We start from the raw sequence: 10306 nt of genomic DNA, 5'->3' as shown, positions 1-10306 counted from the left end.
CCCCGCTTTCCCCTCTCGTCACTTCCGGCACAGAACTTCCGCTTCCGGGTGTGAAGCCTAGCCGAGGTTTGCCGAAGCGGGTCTCGGTTCCTTCCTTCCCTCCCTTTCCTTTTTTCTTCCTTTCTTCCCTGAGAGTCCGGTCCGTCGCCGCTGCCATGTCGCCCAGTGCTGAGGTCGGCCGCGCAAACGACTCGTCACGGTGAGAGGGGAAAGAGCTCTTACTCCGCCTCCTTTCCTCCGCCCTCCCCCCCCACCTCACCCGCTCCGCTTTCCTCTCGCGCGATCGGCTCGCGGTCGGTGGGCGTGGCCCGGGCAGCTGTTGGCGTGGCTCCTCCCCCCTCGCTCGCCGGTTACCTTGTCAGTCAGCGCAAGGAGGGAGGGAGGGAAGGAGAGCGGTGGGAGGGAGAGCTGCTCGCTCCCAGGAACGGCGTGGCGGACCTGTGGAACTCACTGCCACATCATGCGTGTGACGGCTTTAAAACATGGGCAGAGAAGCTGTGGCCCTGCAGATGGTGTCGCGCTACAGCTCCTCAGCAGCCGTGACCGTTGGGCGGGCTTGCGGGAATTGGAGGCTGATGAAGGCCGCAGGTTTCTCACTCCTGCAGCTAAAGCATACTTCGAATGTCACACGGTTGATAGGGGTTTTTTGGAGGTCAGACGAGAGTCACAAAGGTGAAGAAGGTGTGTGGTCCTCTGAAAGGAGGGGGAGGACACAGCAACGGCATTGCTTTGCATTGTGATTTTTGGTGGCTTAAATCGAGCCACCATGTTCAGGGGCAGTGTATCTGAATACCATGTGACTGTGGCGATGCACCCAGGTGGAGGAAGGGCTGTTATTTTCAGGTCCTGCTTGTGCAACCCACCCACCCCTGGCAATATCTGGTTGGCCAGTCTGGATTCTAGGCTAGATAAGAATTTTGGACTGATCTTGAAGGACCTCTTATTTAGGGGTAGTTGGGTCCCTGAGGAAAATCGCTGTGGGTTAAACCACAGAGCCTAGGACTTGCCGATCAGAAGGTCAGTGGTTCGAATCCCTGTGACGGGGTGAGCTCCCGTTGCTCGGTCCCTGCTCCTGCCAACCTAGCAGTTCGAAAGCACGTCAAAGTGCAAGTAGATAAATAGGTACCACTCCGGTGGGAAGGTAAACGATGTTTCTGTGCGCTGCTCTGGTTCGCCAGAAGCGGCTTAGTCATGCTGGCCACATGACCCGGAAGCTGTACGCCGGCTCCCTTGGCCAGTAAAGCGAGATGAGCACGGCAACCCCAGAGTCGGCCACGACTGGACCTAATGGTCAGGGGTCCCTTTACCTTTATCTTAAAAGAAGATATGAGTCTAATAATATAGGACTCATGACAAGTAAAATGTCAGCTCAGAGGTCATGCTGTTGTAGTTGTTGGGCCTTTTCTCTGGTGGTCTGTAGCTTTACAGTGGTACCTCGGGTTAAGAACTTAATTCGTTTTGGAGGTCCGTTCTTAACCTGAAACTGTTCTTAACCTGAAGCACCACTTTAACTAATGGGGCCTCCCACTGCCGCCATGTGATTTCTGTTCTTATCCTGAAGCAAAGTTCTTAATCCGAGGTACTATTTCTGGGTTAGTGGAGTCTGTAACCTGAAGCGTTTGTAACCCGAGGTACCACTTATTTGTTCACTGCTGATTTGAAAGGGGAGAGGGGTGGTTGGAAGTAGTAAGTGAAGCTGGAAAACGTGAATGGAATCAAAACAGGAATGGTCCATGCTTCTGTATTTGAGATAGGGAAACCTGTGGCCATTTAAATGTGCATGTGTTGGTCACAGTTGATGGAGTTGTGCATCTGTTTTGCCATTTATGTACCCCAAGTTAATTTCAACTCCCAAGTGTGTGTTTTTGATTGCCCTTGTGTGGACTCTGGGAATCTCAATTTGTTGAAAAGATTCCTGAACCTGGGCACAAATGGGCAGTGGTAGAACAGTTGTGGCAAAATGCTGTATGGTACTGGTATTTCACCACATGACGATCTTTTAAATCAACTATACTGGATCCAGAACTGCAATGGGAATAATACCAGGAATAACACTTCAAAAATACCTGGCATATCAAAACATTTTTAAGACATCCCTAGGAAGGGATACAAAATGGGATGATACATGTCGCTGAACCAACTTCCTATTGCTATTTGAAGAAAAAGGTACATATGTCAGACCTGAACCAGAAAAATAATTAATTTTAAACCCTAATGGCTACAAAAGGTATTGGAGCTCCATCATGGACTTGCTCTGCCAGCAGAGGCATTCTAACAGTTGTGACATACCACTGTCACTCTAGTATTATTTATTTTATTCATTCAACTGCTAAAATGTTACAGGAACAGGCAATTCTTGTAAGTTCAGCTTGGGTAATGTAATCTTCAAGCATTAACCTGTAAGACTGTTCTGAGATCTGAAGTACGTGCTTGTAATAGGAGTGGGGAATGTGGTTTGATGCCTATTCCTGGATTTCAAAGTTATTTGCAGAAGATAAAATAAAAGGCATCTTTCTTTTAAATTAGATTGTTGAGAGGAATAAAAGTGGAGTGAAGAGATAAAGATTGGGGGTACAAGCATACATCGTTCTTACATCTTCACATATATTGCTCCTTATGAGACTGTGGGTGCAATTGCAAGCAGCCCAGCCACATGGGGGAAAGAAGCCCCTTGCTGCCCCTCTTTTGGCCATGGGAGTGGAACTGGCTAGGGTTTTACCCCTCCAACTCCTGCACCCAGAGTTTGTCTGGTTTAATTGACTGCAGAATAATAATAATAATAATAATAATAATAATAATAATAATAATAATAATAATTTTTTATTTGTATCCTGCCCTCCCTGACCAAAGCCGGGCTCAGAGCGGCTAACAACAAGTAAAAATAGCACAGTGTACATAAAATCACACAGTCAATTAATTAAAATATATTCTTAAATCAATTCAGAATCAAATTAATGGCAACCATTGAGTTAGAGTTCTATGAGGATTACAGAAGGGGTCAGACTGTGCCTTGGCCGAAGGCTTGGTGGAACAGCTCCATCTTGCAGGCCCCGTGGAAAGATGTCAAGTCCTGCAGGGCCCTAGTCTCTTGTGACAGAGCATTCCACCAGATCGGGGCCACAGCCAAAAAAGCCCTGGCTCTAGTCGAGGCCAGCCTAACCTCCCTGTGGCCCAGGATCTCCAAGATGTTTTTATTTGAAGACCTTAAGGTCCTCCATGGGACATACCAGGAGAGGCGGTCCCATAGGTAAAATATAACTTTTATATGCACGGGGGAACCAAAAAAGTAGTGACTCACTTTACTGCAAAAATCTGCTTTACTGTAGTGATCTAGAACTGAACCAACAATATATTCTCTGAGGTATACTTGTAGTTTTTGTGGGAAAGAACAGCTCAGTTCTGGGATTGAAAACAAATTCCTGTCCTGAGCATGTAACCAGAGGTACCCTGTTTCTTAATTCTAGGAATATTTCTCCCCTCGGCTATATTTTTACACCTGGTTTCAGTTGGTGGATCTTGAGGGTCTAATAAAAACAACAGCAAAAAGAAAATAGTTCCTGCAGCAGCAGAAAGAAAGACCCAGAAGCTAACTATGAAGACTCAGGTAAAATAACTGAGTAATGGTGGCCATTTGTGTACATGATCTTGCATGCTATATAGACAGACCTGGATTCCTTTGAAATCTGGGTTAGCTAGGAGATTGTAAGGTACACCTGACAATGCTTATGGTGTAGTGGAGCATTCACACAAATGGTCACAATGTTAAACACAACCACCCCATCATAGAATTGTGGAGTTGGAAGGGACCCCAAGGGTCATCTAGTCTAACCCCCTGCAATGCAGGAATCTCAGCTAAAGCATCCATGACAGATGGTCGTCCAACCTCTGCTTCAGAGCCTCCAAGGAAGGAGAATCCACCACCTCCCAAGGGTCCATTCCACTGTCAAAACAGCTCTTCCTGTCAGAAAGTTATTCCTGATGTTTAGTCAGGATCGTTCCCTTCCTCAAGCAACTTGGCAGAGTGGCAGGGCCTTGTTTCTGAAGCCAGTCCAAACTTCAGATAATATCTGAAGAGCAATTGCTAAGAGGGTTCTTTGCCCCAGTTCCAAGTTTGGGAGTAGGGCAAGAGCTTGCCAGGGGTGGGGGAGCATGGGGCCAAATGAGGCTCTAGGATTCTCTCCAGGCCACAGTAAAATAGGCTTTAACTCACTGTTAAACAGTGAGACATACTGATGGACAGCCATGAGATTATGAGCGTACACTTGCCTTGTACTCAGATCTTAGTTTATATCAGTTTTTTAAAAGAGACTATGATTTTAAAAGAAAACTTAATTAGATTTCAGTAAAATTCTGATTTTCTTGATTTTTTTCAAAATAATTTTTATCTGCATTGTTTTGAGCCTGTTACTATGGTAACATGGTTGCTAAAGCATAAAGCACTAGACCTGGTTGCTTACTGCCAAATGGCATGGCTGCTTCTTGCTTTGAACAGCGTTCTTGTCAGAGGAATAGGCTAATGCAAAGCACTAAACATGTTTTGGAAAACAAATATAAAAGATCTTGCTAGAGATCTATACAGGCAGGATGTGCCAGAATCTTGGCGGCCTTCAGTGGTCAGCATGTGAAACTGTTATGTTTAATTGTCTACTTACGCATCTATGAAAACGAATAAAAAATACTTACAAAAAAAACCCCAACAACATATCGAAGCCCTGCACACATTTGGAACATTTTGCTCTTGCTGGTAATTGAAGCAAGCATTAGCTAACTAAATTAAGACTGATGGCAGCCTTAGTTAAATAAATACAACTCTTGTTTAGTGCTTTGATTTTGTCAGCCAACTGCTAGCAACACAGAAAGGTTAAGGCTGCAGGCCTCAGTGCACTTGCTGAACGAGACTTTCTTCTGAGTAAACATGCTTAGGATTGCATCACCATTAGCTCAATCCTGTGCATGTCTACATGGAAGTAAGTCCTGCTGTGTTCTGTACGGCATCCTCCCTTCTCAGATTGCAGCCAATGTGTTTCTTTAAAGCTGATTGTTTTTCTTTTAATTATCCTGTACTGTAGTTGCAGGTGTTCAGAAGAGATTTTAACAGATTATTCATAGATACTATTTGATCAATCAGTTCATCTGTCAATGGGTAAAAACGGCATTTCTGAAGCCAGGGACATTCTTCCTGTGTTTTTAGATTATGCACATATGTACCATAGTAAGCATCATCCTTAGTCATTTATCTTTCATTGGAAACAAGATAGCTTCATTTAAGATGCTGCAGTTTTTAAGCACTTGTACTAAGAAATTGTGTATATCTGCTGCCTGATAAATGGGAGTTCCTTTATAGTCAGTGTGAAAGTTTTAAAATTGGCTTGTCTGGCTAAGTAATAGACTAAATGTTGTAGCTGTAATTTTGACACAAAGAGGAGGGCAAAGTCTTGGTCTCATTTTTTGTTGTGTGGGTACAAACCTTGACATCTGTTTTTGGTGGAGGTTTTTAAATTGTAAATCAGTTTGGCAGCCTGGAATGTTACAGTGGCAATTCTTGGTTTGTTGGTATGCTCAGTTTTAAAATGGCAACAATAATTATCTTAAGATAATTCTAAATTGATCACACACTCTCACTCTGTTGTTCCCCAGGAACCTGTACTGAGTTTCTGAACTTGGAGGTAACATTTTGGTTTCTTGACTAAGAGCCATTGATGGCCTGCTATTCCAAGAATCCTTTCAGTTCTCTTTTAAAGCCCTTTATAACAGGCATGTCCAACGATCCAATATAAAAACTGGCAGTGATCTACCACCCAGGGATGGGTGGGCGTACGCTGCTGGCTGCTTTTCCCGAAGGGGCAGGAATGGGAGCAGGGAGGGTGGGCGGTTGCTGGCTGCTTCCCCAGAGGGGGCAGGGATTGGTGCAGGGTGGGCGGGCGATACCGATCCTGCTTCTCCCTCTGCCTCCCTCCACCCCTCCCTGTCAAAGAGAGCCACTCAGGCGATCCTCATGCCGATCCTGCCTTCTCCCCCTGCTCAGGCAATTCTGTTGCTGGTCCTGATCCCGCCTTCCCTCATCAGAAACCCGGCTCCTTCATGCCCCAAAGCCGTTGTCTTTATGGCTATTGAGGAGCGTGCTGTGTTCCGGCTGCCTTGGGCCAGCAATCGACCCAGATCAACCCTGTGATCGATGGATCGATCAGGATCGATGGGTTAGACATAGAGGCTCTATCTATAAGAACGTAATAAATCACAAAACGCTGATTTTTTTATTGGAGGTTTTGGGGTGCCCAATCATTTGCACGGCATCTGAATTCCCAGTCGTCTCTGCCCTCTGCTGCTAGATTATGCATGAAAAACAATGCATTCTGCTTCAGAATTTGGATTTCTGACTCCATCAGATAATGATTATTTATTTAACTGTAGAGCTCAGTGTGGCTCACAACATAAAAGTACACCATAAAAGAACCAAAAAGCACATAATAAAAACAAAAAAGAGATAACCCAATAATCTCTCCTTCCACAATACATTTTAAAAGGGCATTAGCTGTCAATCAGCCAAAGGCCTGGTTAAAGAGGAATGTTTTCACCTGGTGCCTAAAAGTGTATAATGAAGGCACCAGTAAAACCTTTCTGGGAAGAGCATTCTGCAAGTGCAGAACATTCCTTCCACTGCAGAAAAGGCCCATTCTTGTGTTGCCACAAAATGATCTCAGGGTCTGGATAGGTTCATATGGAGAGAGCCGTTTAAAGTAGTTAAAAAAAATAACACCTCAGTAAAAGTTGATTGCATTAGAAGTTATGTTCCAAAGGCATGTCTGAAAGCAAAGTTTTTAAAATATGCCTAAAAGAAAGCAGGGATGACTCCTGCTGAGCTTCTGCTGGCAAGGAGTTCCACAAGGCAGGGTCTGCCTCACTAAAGGGTTAGTTCCTGAGAAAGACTGCCCAAACCTCAGGGGCATGGGAGATTCCCAAAAGTGCCCAATCAGAAGTTGTCAGTGATCAAGGCTGTAGCAGCATGAGGAATCAAGCAGTCTTTCAGATACTACATTTATTTCTCACCTTTCCCCTAAGGAGCTCAAAGTGGTGTATGTGGTTCCCCAATTCCAATTTCATTCTCACAGAAACACTGTTTGCATTATGTTCAGATGAGAGACAGTAACTGGCCCACAGCAAGATACAGAGCTTCATGACTAAATGGGAATTTCAACCCTGTTCTCCCAAGTCCTCCAACACTCTTAACCACTACAGTATTCTGACTCTCAAATCCAGGGCTACCTTGGGAACGTGGAACTAGTTGTGTGGTTTTTTTGGCTCTTTCCCAGTGATAGGAAATGTAAGATATGTTGAATAATAGCTAGATTAGTGATAGTAATTTTAACAATTTATTGCTTAATTATTTTTTTAAAATGTTGTGGTTCCTTCATTCTGGCTTCACAATATTTTTAAAAACGGCAACATAGACAGTCATCTCTGTAATGCAAGCTCATCTTAAATAAATTATAGCACTTTGAAGTTGTGCTTATGGCCAGAATGCCAGAATTATTTTAATTTTTTTAAAAAGATTTCATATTGAGTATTGTTACAAAATAAAATAAAGTACACTGTGCTTTAAAGGGTATTAGATTTGTTCCAAACATGAAGGTTTTTTCGGAAAAGCAACAGGCAGTGCTGTTGAAAATATGTTTGTGACGCCTCCAGGAAAATTAGGTCATATGATGTAATTATAAGACCAGAAAAAAATAAAACTCAAGCTTCATTGTTAAGCATGCTAACAGGATTTATTTCTGAGTAAACATGGTTAAGATCAGGCTACAAGTTGTTTAACAGATATTACTCTTTGTTACTTTAGTAATTGATTGTATTTATTATCTAAGGTGGTTGTATAAGAGTGAGAAAGCAACTTCAGAAATCCCTGCTTTTCCCCAGAGGTGTGTCCACACCAGCCAATTTTTCGGTGATCTGTTCTCATTTAATCCGTTTTTTCTGCAGACTGAACCAAATGCTGTATTCTGTCTGTGTTTGAATTAATGAAAAGGCATTGTTTCAAGACACTGAATGGAAGCAAATAACCTCTCTCTATATGTGCTTTGTTTTTGAATTTATAAAACATGAAAATGAATACCACATAATATTGGAGTCAGCCTGCGTGTTTGTCTTTTGCAGTAGAAATGCCACTGTGGAGAAGCATTTCAGAGTTTTGTCTCATTTTGTAGTTCTATTCCCACCTCATCAACCTTTGTTGGAGTTCTGTTTAGGTTTTCTTTTTTAAAACAGTCTTGACTTTCCCCCTGCCTTCCTCTTCGGCAGTCTTCACAAAGTGATATACCGTATATTCTCTTCTCATTGTTTTGTTTTGTTCTGCGTTTTGTATGTAGATGTTACCTGGAACATCTTTTTCTTTTCATTGTCTCTCCTTTAACATTTTTTGCACACTCCCATTACTGTACTGTTGCACTTCTGGGAGTGTTCAAGTATTGGCACCGTTAAAATAAACCCAAATACCATACTCCCCCCCCCCCCGCTAGAAAAACCTGCAGCTCTATTCATTTGGCTTAAAAGGTACAATGGGCAAATCTCACAGAGATGTGAAGGAACACGGAGTATGGCCTCTTCTTGCGTTGCCTCAGAGTTGTAGAATGAGTACTAATTAATTTTTTCTATGATTTTGATTAGCTTTCTTTTATACATGTATTTTAAATTTGTTTGTTAACTATTGCATGAACGTATTTATTGAAAGACAAGCTAGGAGTATTAGAAAGAAGGAAATCAATACTAAATGGGAAAACAGAACATTATAATAGTGAAGGTCTCCTGGGGTAGCTGTGCTTCAAAACGGAGGCAATTGAGAGATACATGAATTTTCATTGGATGTATTTTAAATAGTTTTATATTCTCACCATCTCCCAATTTATACAGTGCTTCTCATACTGTTTTTTGAAGTGCTTTTCATTCATTTATTATTTGAATGACTCTTCTCCCACTTTTCTACGCCAAAGTGTACTTGAGGCCGCTCCCAATAAAAAGACACCTGCAAATCAATTTTTAAAACCCAGTTAAAAAGCAATAAATTGATGCAGGTCTATAAAAATCAATACAAATCAATAAAATGCAAAATGTTAAAATACAAATCATGAATAAACAGTTAAAATCCGGCTGTTTAAACATCAAAGAAGGCTAATAAAGAGAATGCTTACTTGAATTTTGTTAATTCTCATCTATCCAGCCAAAGGGTTCAGGGATGATAATGATGCTATTAAAAAAAAGTCACTTACCTAAATGCCAGTGGCATTCATATAGCACCCCACTCTCCATCATGGTGTTTCCCAGATTGGCATTGTTCAGTAATACATGTCAGAAAGACGAGGGATGAGTGATTGCGGTGGGTTTTCAGTGGAAGCAGGATAAGCCATATACTAAATATACTACAGCTGTGGTGGCTGGGACCTTAAATGGCTCTTTGGGGAGGAGAAAACGGAAGTTGATGCAGAATTCCTGAGTGCCTAATTCATGGACATGATGGAGTGACTATCCAGGACAGCTGACCCAGAAGTGAGTCTGCAAAGACCACCTGGCATGTGAAGGTTGTGCTAAGACAAGCTGCTTTTCTGCAGTTGAGGAGAAGAGAGTCCCTGCCCGGGGAAGGGAAAGGAAGATTCCCTGAACATGCTCTGTAAATTTGGCTGGACTCTGACAGTAAGAGGAGGGCACTAGGAATCAAAGATATGTTTTAGTACTGACATATCCTTACTTTTTGGAATGAGAGTAAATTTACCTGCTGCAGCGATCCAGTATCCCAAAGAGTGGAGACAGGCACAAGTCCCTATCACATTGTCCTAAACCAAAATAGACATACTGCCATTCTGTTTTAGCTTTATTTGAGAATGGTACTATTCGCCTCAGTGTGTCAGTTTTCTACACATTTGAGAAAGAGGCTTGTTTCCTGAATGCAAGGATTTTTTATTTTAAATGGGGCAATCATCTTAAGTGGCGTAGACCAGGGACGACTCTACCATGTGGTTTTTCAAAGGTTGGCTCCAGTTCATTCCACGGGTGCAAGAGACCACCTTGGTTGCAAGTCCTGGGGAACATGCTTCCTGGCTTGCATGCCTTTTCTGTCTGGCCTAGGAAGGCAGGGCGGGGGTTCTGTTGCTGTTACTGTTGCCTTAATTGTTTTAAGCTGCTTTTTGACTTGTGTGTTTTTTAATTGGGTTTTTTTTTTTTTAAGTAAGGGACCTAAGATGTGCCTGGGAAGAGAGGAGCTGGGGAGAGCAGGGATGACCCCAATTGATGTGGTTCTGTTCAAGGGGAGGTATTGTGT

At 42.8% G+C, this 10306-nt stretch overlaps 1 protein-coding gene across 3 annotated transcripts in view; it reads left to right on the top strand.

Annotated features, from left to right (window-relative positions):
• Positions 1-44: 44 nt before the first annotated feature.
• Positions 45-10306, top strand: part of EYA3 (EYA transcriptional coactivator and phosphatase 3) — a 53064-nt gene continuing 42802 nt past the window's right edge. For 2 of the 3 annotated variants that reach the window (XM_028742736.2, XM_028742735.2), the window contains exon 1: positions 662-681. The gene's annotated coding sequence lies outside the window, so the exon portion shown is untranslated. Of the gene's footprint in view, positions 200-661; positions 682-10306 lie in introns of those variants that run through there. The other variant, XM_028742737.2, reaches the window with a different exon arrangement.

Source organism: Podarcis muralis, chromosome 7, assembly GCF_964188315.1.
Source record: "Podarcis muralis chromosome 7, rPodMur119.hap1.1, whole genome shotgun sequence".
NCBI classification, from domain to species: Eukaryota; Metazoa; Chordata; class Lepidosauria; order Squamata; family Lacertidae; genus Podarcis; species Podarcis muralis.
Note: the sequence above shows the minus strand (reverse complement) of the source record. Positions and strands in the feature narration are given on the sequence as shown.